Source organism: Pseudopodoces humilis, chromosome 1 (genome assembly GCF_049639895.1).
Source record: "Pseudopodoces humilis isolate 2021_Gansu_Grassland_sample_001 chromosome 1, ASM4963989v1, whole genome shotgun sequence".
NCBI lineage: Eukaryota > Metazoa > Chordata > Aves > Passeriformes > Paridae > Pseudopodoces > Pseudopodoces humilis.
In genome coordinates, this window is record NC_142200.1 from 50,973,515 (window position 1) to 50,983,669 (window position 10,155).

The following is a 10,155-nucleotide window of genomic DNA, read 5'->3' on the forward strand; positions in this document are numbered from 1 at the left end:
TCATTGCTCAATGCAGCTGACTCAGGTTTTGATATCTGGCAGCAGAAATACGGTAAAAGTAATGATAAAATCAGAATGAAGTAACTTTTCTTCATAAATAAGAAAACAAATGATGGTGAAACTTTGGTCATGACTTAAGTGATGTTTTCAAGGTGAAAGTGTACAGCGCTCTTGTAACCAGAATTCTCAGTAATATGCTCTAAGGAGACTGTCTTGGTTTCCCGTAATCCCTTCATAGCTGTATATAAAATGTAATGCTAAAACTATTTTGCTCTCAGGAGTCACTTTGGATGAGATCAACTGTATTCAATGAATTATGTAACATGGATTAAATTGTTTGTCTTTGTTCCTGAAATGGTTAGAACTTCTTGCTTCGTCTGCCTGCTTACTCGTATATGTAAGCACAGGGAAATGCAGTCTCTCCACCTGCTCCTGGTGACATGAGCAGACAGTGACGTCCATAAAGTCCCATGAGGCTAAATGCGCAACTTCAGTCAAATATATGTTGCAGGTTGCTCTTCTGATTTCTCAAAAGAGCAAGATGATATAAGTATACAGTATCAAAGTAGTTATTTAATTTTTTTATGGATATAGCACTTTAAAAAAGAGTAGTATGGTTCAGGGGGAAAAAACTAAACCTAGTTAACTAGAAGATAGAGCTTCTGTAGTAATTCTGGGCACCAAATTTAACCCACTTAAATATATATATATATATGCATATAAAGTTCATTTAAGAAAAAGTTATTTGTATCAATGCACAAGTCATTTGTGCATTTCTACTAATTCTCTAAAAGCTGTTGACAAACACTATTGCCCAGGCTTGCATGTTTCTGCTGCTATGTTTGAAGCCAACTTACTTAAAAGAAGCAACCAAACATTAGCTTGGAACTTCATTATCCTCCTGGGAGGAGGGAGGGTGGAGGGAAGAATTGAAAGGTGACATTTTGCCAAAGGGGGAAAAGACAAAGTCAATAAGCAAAACTTATCTTTCAGGCCTTCTTCAAAGTTATTAAAGGTTGAAGTGTTAATAAACTATTAAAAATCTAGTGGTGTCCTTTTTATTTTGGAACTTCTCCCTGACTCCATTCTGTGGACTGCTGCTAGTGAAGAGATGTGTCTGGTCCCATGGGTGCTGTTACTGCTCTGCTCTAGGTTCTGCTGGTAAATGAATTGCAAGAGGCTGCCTTGGATGAAGAATCAGTATTGGAGTGAAGAACAGGTGCCTCGACCCAGGCAGCACTGAGGATGAATATGGGTCTGTTGGATTTGTAAGAATCATCTTGACAAATAGTTTTCTTTTTCCTTTTGGGAGTCCCCAGGTTTTTATGTGTGAATTGACTTGCTGGAGCAAACACTTGGTTCAGTCTGTAGCAAAAGATGGAATGAGAGCTACGCAGTTACAGAGCAACCCTAATAAATATTTGCTATAATACTTAAATGCCTTGTTCTCCAAGTTTGCAGGTGTGATTGCAATTCTGTAGCTTGTTTTTAGGTGCATTGCTGTGAAGGTAATAGTTCACAGTGCCTTGCCTGCTAGTCTGGTTCCTGTAGAATGGCTTTGTGGGGGGTGTCCTGGAAGGCCTGTCTGTGTAACACTTGTCACTGCTGCTAGTGAGCCTCTGTCTTTCCTGATCCTGAGCTTTTGTGGTAGCTTTAGAGTGGTGGCACATTGGAGTGTTGGACAAGAGGGGGAGCTAAATACAGGAGTTGGTTTTCACAAGGGTTTGAGCTCCTTCCTGTGGGAAGTACTGAAACTAATGATGATAAAATGAAGTAGGTTATTGTCCAAGTGTGTTTCCTAGGGGTGCTGAAATAGTGTAACCAAGTGTCTGATTGGAGTTGGTCTGTTGTGTTTTTCTGTTTCAATGTATGTTAGGTACGTGGAAGAATTGCTGATTCTGACGGGGCTACATGAGCAGAAGTAGTGCTGGTGTTGTCACCTCTTACTTAGTTGCCCTGTATGTGACAAATCATCATGTAGAATGGAGGCCTTGTGCAAAGACAAAACAGTTGATTCTTACCTTTTATCAGGCATTGTCATTACTGTCAGGTGGTGAAAAGGTCAGTGCCTGTGTCTCATTTGCTGGGACAAGGGTTTATGTGTTTGTGTGGTGAACTACATTTGGAAATTGCTTTGGATGAAATTATAGTTTCATCCCCTACAAATTATGTCTTAACTGAATCGTGGTATAAGCATTTCTACCACATTGCAGTGCCATTTGTTTTAAAACTTGGTACCAGTTTATGTAATGTTGGTAGTGCTGCCACTGGGTATTGAATCCCTGTTTGTACCGCAGCTACTCTCTTGCTGGCAATGGTGGAAGGTTGATGTCCTCCCTCTTAGAAAAGACTTAAAAGGAAAAACCTGTTTGTGGTAACGAGGCACAGAGGTGTGAGACAGACAACCATAATTACAGTGAAGCAGTCTGAGCTCAAATGCTTGAAATAAGTGAAATAGTAATTGAAGGGTGGCTGAAATAGTTATTCTTACCTTTTGAATTGGTTGATAAGCAAAAATAGCATTTTGAGTTTTTTTATTTAGTTGTGGTGTTTTTTTGTTTTTTCGTTTTTTTTTTTTTTTTTAAGTTAGACTGCTGATCATCCAAGTTCTGCAAGGGAAAAAAACCCCAACAATCAACCAACCAACAAACTGGCATAGTCTAGGAATAATTACTTCAGGATATTATGGAAAATTTTTACTAATACCGGTGCAGGCTAACATGCAAAGGTGAATTTAGAGAGACTGCTATTGGGGATCAGTATCTAGGCTTTTCTCACAGATGGTAGTAGTTAAATAGCAGTCTTTATGAGTGTCTTGGTCTGCCTTGTCAAGGGTGGGTTATCCTGGATTTTGAGATGGGGAAACTGAGGCATGAGTGTTGAGGCAAATGACTAGGTAGTTTAAGCACAGCCCTTATTCTCTTAGCATACACTCTGTCCTGTTCCTTGTCAAGTATTCCTTGAGCCATGTCCAAGTCTTTTTTGTTTGTTGGATTCAAAAATGCTGCTTTGTGTTGCTTAGACATCTGTAATAGTCTTTTGAAGCAGCTTCCTGAAGACCTAGCTGTTGCTTTGTCTGTTCCTGAAGCCAAGTGTTGAACAGAGAAAATGTAACTGTTAGGTTTTTTAAAGTGGAATGTACTCACTGGTATTATAATGCCTGACCTCAGCCAAAGATAGTCGAGGGGGAAAAAAGGAAAAAAAATGCTAAACATTTGGGTGTGTTATGTTTGTAGTCCTGAAACATAAAAGTCAGTCTGTGTTGCAAAAAACTTCTGTAGAGCCAGTGCTGTTTACACTTAACAAGTAAAAGAAAGCAAACCGTCCTAAATGTGTACAGCTGCCCCGTTAGTGGGGGTATATTTTGCTGCATTGGGTTTCTGTGGCAAGGTTTTGGTAGTGTGGTGGCTGCAGGGGTGGTTTCTGTGAGAAGCTGCCAGAAGCTTTCCTGATGTCCTACAGAGCCGAAGTCAGCTGGCTCCAAGACGAGCTAACACTGGACAAGGCCGAGTCTATCAGTGATGGTGGTAGTGACTCTGGGATAAAATGGCTACGAAGGGGAAAAAGGTACTGCACAGGAGCAAATTGCAGCCAGAGAGTGAGAGTATGTGAGAGAAAGAGTGCTGCAGACTCTTGGGTCAGTGAGGAAGGAGGGGGAGGAGCTGCTCCAGGCACAAGCACTGAGGCTCCCCTGCAGCCCGTGGTGAGGCAGCTGTGCCCCTTCAGCCCATGGGGGTGCACAGGGTTGCAGAAATCCCCCCACAGCCCATGGAGGACCCCACACTGGAGCAGGTGGGTGCTTGAAGAGGCTGTTACCTCGTGGGAAACCTGCAGTGGAGCAGGCTCCTGGCAGTACCTATGGACTCATGAGGAGAGGAGCCAATGCTGAAGGTTTTCTGGCAGCACTTGTGACCGTTCTTGAGCAGTCTGCTCTTGGAGGACTACACCCTGTGGAAGGGACCTGTGTTAGAGCAGTTTGTGAAGAACTGCAGTCCACGGGAAGGACTCATGTTAGAGAAGGACTGTCTCTCATGGGAGAGACCCCATGCTGAAACAGGGAAAGCGTGTGAGTCCTTCCTTGAAGGAGTGGCAGAGACAATGTGTGATGAACGGATCACAACCTCCATTCCCCTGTTTGGAGGGAGGGGAAATCAGGAATAAAATCAAGCCTGAGAAGAAGAGGGGGATGGAGGGAAGGTGTTTTAAAATTTGGTTTTCTTTTTCATTGTCCTATGCTGATGTGATTGGCAATAAAGTAATTTGCCCAAATAGCCTCTTTTGCCCATGATGGTAATTGGTGAGTGATTTGTACCTGTCTTTGTCTTAACCCATGAGCCTTTCATTGTATTTTCTCTCTGAAGGGAGTGATAGTGCTGCTTTGGTGGGCATCTGACATCCAGCCATAAGGCTACCACAATCGCTCTGGCCATGGAAGTGGAGAAGTATTTTTTCTTTGCTGCTTCAGAAGAGCCAAGCAATTCTTTTTTTAAAACCTAAACGTTTGACTCTTGCAAGCAAAGATGCTCCAGAATCCATCAGACTCAGAGGTTAAGTTAAGCCCACTGATACGTTTTCACTCAAAATTAGTAAATGTTGTTATTACTGCTTTTTAGACTGTGGTGCACTTCTGCACTGGTATGAAGGTTGGTTTGAGGAATATTAGTAATGAGAATTGAGTAATTATCTCTGTTTCTTTATGGTTGGGAGACATTATTTTAAATCCTTATGTAGTTTATGGAACTGTGTTGTGGAAAGGCTTAGGAAGAAAGTCTACTGAAAACAAAACCTGAACCTTGGGTCCAGCCCTCTGGAACTGCAATCAGAAGTACTAAGAGTGCAGCTTTGATAATGAAGTGAGTGGTTCTTAGAAGAAGCTTATGTAGTGGTTTTTTTCACTGCTTGCCTTAATCTCCTCTGGTTAGTTCAAAATGCTGAAGTGATAAATATGAGATTCATGTCCCACATCTCAGGAATGGTTGGTGCCTAGTGAAGAAAATGGGAGTATGGTAGGAAGAGATGGCCATGACAAAAATGAGGTGGACTGCTTCAGAAGTGGCTTTGTCATGGCTTTATAGTCCCAGGAGGCCTGGACTGTTAGGAACATCTGTATGTGCTGCCTTCTCTCCGGACATATGCTGAAAACTGCGGTGCCTTCTCCAGGCATGGGAATTTCTCTCCAATTTTAGGGTGTAAAGCCTCAAACATGGTGGTTGCCCTTGTAAACAGGAGAATGCCAGGAGAAGGATTTTCATTTTATTCATGCCCAGGATTGTCTAACCTCAGATTTCCAGTGCAGCCTTCAGCTTCATGGCAGTGCTTTCTGACTGCACTGAATACCTTGAAATACTTTAGCCCTTGGGCCTCACATTTCACATCCCAGCTTCAAGAAAATGAGAACAGATTGCCTTCCTGATTAGGTGAAATAATCTCTTCATCCTGCCTCCACAGGAACCAGGTTACAATGGCAAAAGAAGGTCAGCGTATTTGTGGAAAAACTTGACTTCAAAGAGACAAAGAGACAAGATTTATGTGATTGCAGCATTTTTGTTGCTGCTGTTCCCTGTGTGAATTTGAAATCTAGCTCAAGCCACATTTGATAGAGAGGTGTGTGTTTCACAGATGCCGATTACCTCCAATTAAAGGAAGATTAGAGCTCGGATGAGACATTTAAATTGAGTCTCCCAGCCTAGGCAAGCCCACATAGCAAGCTGGGAAGATACCTGTTCTTCTTGTTGCTGTTGCACCAGTTAGTGCTGGCATCCTTGCCAAGCTGTGATCATGGGCACAGATCAAACACCCCGGCAGTTGCTGGCAGTGGCCCCGCTCTTGTCAGCAATGGGATGAGAGATGAGTGGGCTACAAGGGAGCAGGTTGGCAGGAACAATGGGGCAAGAGCTGTCACCAGACTAAGCTCATGGAGGGGGTGTGGAGGTGAGACTACTTGATCTACCAGGGAGCAGGAATGGGTGACCCAATAAACATGCTAACAAATGGGCTGAAAAATGCTAGAAATAACGTACTGCTAATTATAAAAAATTATAATTTTTATGAGTATAATCTTGCATGTTATGCATCCTCACTTCTCTGGTCAGGCACTTCAGAAACACTAATGGTTTAATGGTTGCAAACAGATGGGAGGAATCTGTTCAGAGTAGCCAAAACTGAGCTCTAAGCTTCTTGTTGACTATTTTTTTATAAATCATGGGTTGTAAGTCCACTTTGTGAGGTGTGTAGAGGTTGCATTTGTGGAACGGAGGTTTAGAGTTAAAGCAACTAATCAAAAGTAAACCAGCAGTGTATGGAAGGGGCCTCCTGATTTCCTTGGCTACTGCTCAGGGAGAGCAGCAGGGAACGGTAGTGTGTGACAGAGTCCTCTGGTGCTCTGCACACACAACACAGCACATTAGGTGAGCCACACCAGCATTAGCTGCCCTGTTGACAAGGGGGTTATGCAAAACCATTTTGTGTGTCTGTGTATGGTCATATTCACATCCGAGCTGTGAACACCAGTCTTTCTCGGGTGCCTGTATGTGGGCTGGTGGTTACAGTGGGCTGGCTTTCTAGAGGGCTTTGCATTGTATCATACATTTGTAATTGCTTTAGTTGCCTCTAATCCATTTTCTTCCTTCAGCTGCTGCTAATTTTTGAGTTTCTTTAAAATTGCCAATTTTGAGGGTGGCTGCATGCAAAAACACTTCCTTCTTGCCAAATTGGAGCCATCTCATCCGAAATCCCTCTAAAATGCTCTCTGAGCCTCTGCAAGTTTTGAGAACTTCAAAGAGAAATATGAAGCTTAAGCAGAAGGCTCACACAAGGTGAAGTTCCAACATCCAGGAGTAATTGCTAATGCTTTTGTGAAGTGTCCAGGTCTCTGCCGTGAATGCAAAAGAAATTTTATATTTATGAAATTTAAATACAGATTTTTTTTACTTTTACAGGAGATCCCTCTCAGTCTCACACCTGATGGCCACTAAGTCCTGTATGCTCCCTTCTGTGTCACTGTACACGAATAGTTATCTCCTAATCACGGAAAGTAAAGCACTTGGCTTTTATATAGCAGGATAAGACAATAATAATTTACGATTTAAAATTATAGTGTATCTGTCAAAATTCTGTAATTCCCCCCTGCCTATATTTAGTGTATTTGAGAGTTTTTGTAGCTCTTAGTATTAGTTGAGTGTGTGATACTCCTCATTAAAAATTTCAGTAATTCCCTGTATAAAGTATTTTCTTATGAGCTGTGTATATATCATTAAAATTTTCAGTTGCTGCCTAAATATACATTTTTGGACAGATTTGGAATATGGACAGATGGTCGTATGTTGAGGCAATGCAAGGCTGGCAGTTTAGTAGCAGTATTTTCCTTCTATGGAAAATGCATAAATGAAGATCTGATTGGTACTTCTGAGACATGTAACCATTTTCCCTGTATTTCCTTGCACAGCGTGGAGAAGGGAATTGTTTAGTGCATAGGTTCAGCAAGTTTTGCCCTGATCATACGGCACTGGGCATGCAAGAGAGGCTTCAATGAAGGCTGCAGGGGCGAAGCTTCGTTTTGGCGTTTCCTAGCTTTCAAAAGCGTAACTTCACATTTTTCTGAGTGTAATTCCTGATTTCTTTTATCACTACTGGTCCCATGGGTGGTGCGCCTCTCTGGTAAGGAAGGAGACAGCATCGTGCATCATGTGGAATGAAATTGTAGTTTTAGTCTGACCCTCAGGCAAAGCTTGTGAACTGGCTTTAAAAGATGGATGTTTTATTTTCTGTACGCTGAAACCATGGCCTCTGTAGAGAAACTGGCTTCATTACTAATTCAAGTTTGTTTTTTTTTTTCGTTTGTTTGGTTTTTTTTGTTTGTTTTGTTTTGTTTTTGCTGCTTGTGCTCGCTTAAGCGGACAGAGCCTCACGGCTTGGCAGGGTTTGTGCTCCCGCCTCCTCCCCTGTCCCTCGTCGCGTTCCCGCTGGATTTTGGCGGGGGGACGCTGAGGGGAGCCGGTGTTCCTCAGGCTCCCGCCGCCAGATGGCGCTGTGCCCCCGGCCCGCGCCGCTCCCGGCCGGATCCGGGGCCCCGCTCCCGCCTCCCGCGCGGCCCGGCCCGGGCGCTCCTCCTTTCCCCGCTCCCGCCCTCCCAGATAGCGGCGAAGTGTCTGGGGGCTTGGGTGCCTCTTGTTCGTAGCGTTGAAACTATTGTTTGTAGTGTTTGCTGGGAAGATGCGATTGTTTCCAGAAATGCCTTAGAGAATCCTAGAGTGGCTTGGGTTGGAGGGGACCTTAAAGATCATCTGCTCCCAGGTTGCTCAAAGCCCCGTTCAACCTGTCTTTGAACACTTCCAGGAATGGGGCATCCTCAGCTTCTCTGGCAACCTGTTCCTGCTCCTCTCCACTCTCGCAGTAAAGAATTTCTTCCTCATACCCAATTTAAATCGACCCTCCTTCAGTTTAATGCCATTGGCCCTTTTCCTATTGCAGCAGGCCTTGCTAAAAAGTGTGTACCCATCTTTCTTACTGAACTCTATTAGTCTGTTTCAATACCTAAAATGTGTTCCTGGAGTCTTCTCTGAAGTGAACAGTGCCAAATCTCTCAGTTTTTCCTCACAGAAGTGCTCCAGCCCTGATCATCTTCATGGTTCTTGCTTGGACCTGCTCCAACAAGTCCATGTCTTTCTTGTGCTGAGGACTCCAGTGCTGGATTCTGCACTTCAGATGCAAGTGGGGTCTCATACTGAACAGTTAATAAAGCTGATGCCCATACAAAATTTTCTTTCTTTTTTTTTTTTTTTGGTATTTGGTTGGTGCTAAGAGCAAAGGGATTCAGTACTTGGGCAGATTCTGTTGTTTTTTACTGTGTGTTAATCTAGGAGATCTAATATCCAACATTCCCAAGTATAAACTTTTTTTTCCTTAGTGTCTCTCATTTATTTATTTGAAGACAGCACTACCCTGTGCAGCTTGCTTTGTCATTTTCCAACAGACTGTCTTGGAAATGGCAGCAGACAAGGAGCACTATGGTTCCCATGGGTAAGGATGTTTGCCTGCTTTGAGGCAGTCAGGGGCAGATCATGGGCAGTTCCCATTTTTGGATGACATGCAGGAATTAATTACTGTCCTCAGGGCTTGGTAGTACCATAGCTAGAATCCATCCCATGGACTGGTCCTATACCCTGGAACAGACTTGTGAAGAAAATGGATGGGCAGAGGGTGCCTGATAAATAATTGCTCTGGCTAGCAGCACTTCTGCCTTGGCTATTAAGGGTACCCATGGTATAATTCCTCAAAACTTGTGTTTGCCTGATTCAGAAATGGAATTTCTTCTTATTATTTATTTATTATTATTTATTGCTGGTAGCAAATGGCAATGAGAAAAATCCAAAATGGTTGCACTAGAGGAGAAGACTAAAAGGCCAAAAATATTTGTAGAAAGAGGAAAAATTATGGAAAATTAATGAAACTGAACCAGAATTAGTGGTTCTGGTTTTTGTTACCTGTCCTTCGGTGTTCTGTTAGGACTGAGTCAATTATGCCAAGTAGAATCTTGCAGAATTTTGCAATAAACTGCCTGAATTAACCATACTCACTGCTTTGTGAGGAAGGGAGGCCACTTCAGAGGCTGTGGCTACTGCACTTGCGGTACCTTGTAATTTCGAGCATACTTCCTGAAAAGAGAACTCATCTTTCAGGGATCTCCTGAGTCACTTAGAAAAACTCAGGAATTGGTAAACTCCAAAGCTTTTGATAGTGGTGTTGGAAGGCTCAAAGACTCTTTCTGTGTGTGAGGAGGGAGTGAAACTGCAGAGCACTGAGCAAAGACACTTCTGTTACCCTGTGTCTTGCTTTCCCTTCATGTTTTGTTTCAGGCTTCAACACCATCATTACTCACTGGGCACCTCCAGCCACGATTTTATTCAGAAAACCTGAAGATGTGCTGTGAACCCCAAATCCCATATCTGCATCCATCAGAACTGTTCCTAGTGACAGATATGTTTGGAAACAAAAAATGTTTTCTTGTGTATGTAGTAAAAAAATAAGCTTTTCTGTGCACAAGTTACTCAACAGTCAGGTTTTTGCCTGTTTCTTTCCAAGACACCTAACATTTTTTTTTACACTTAGAAAGTCAACAGAACACAAAACTAACACGTAGAGGAGGCAAAGAAGTCC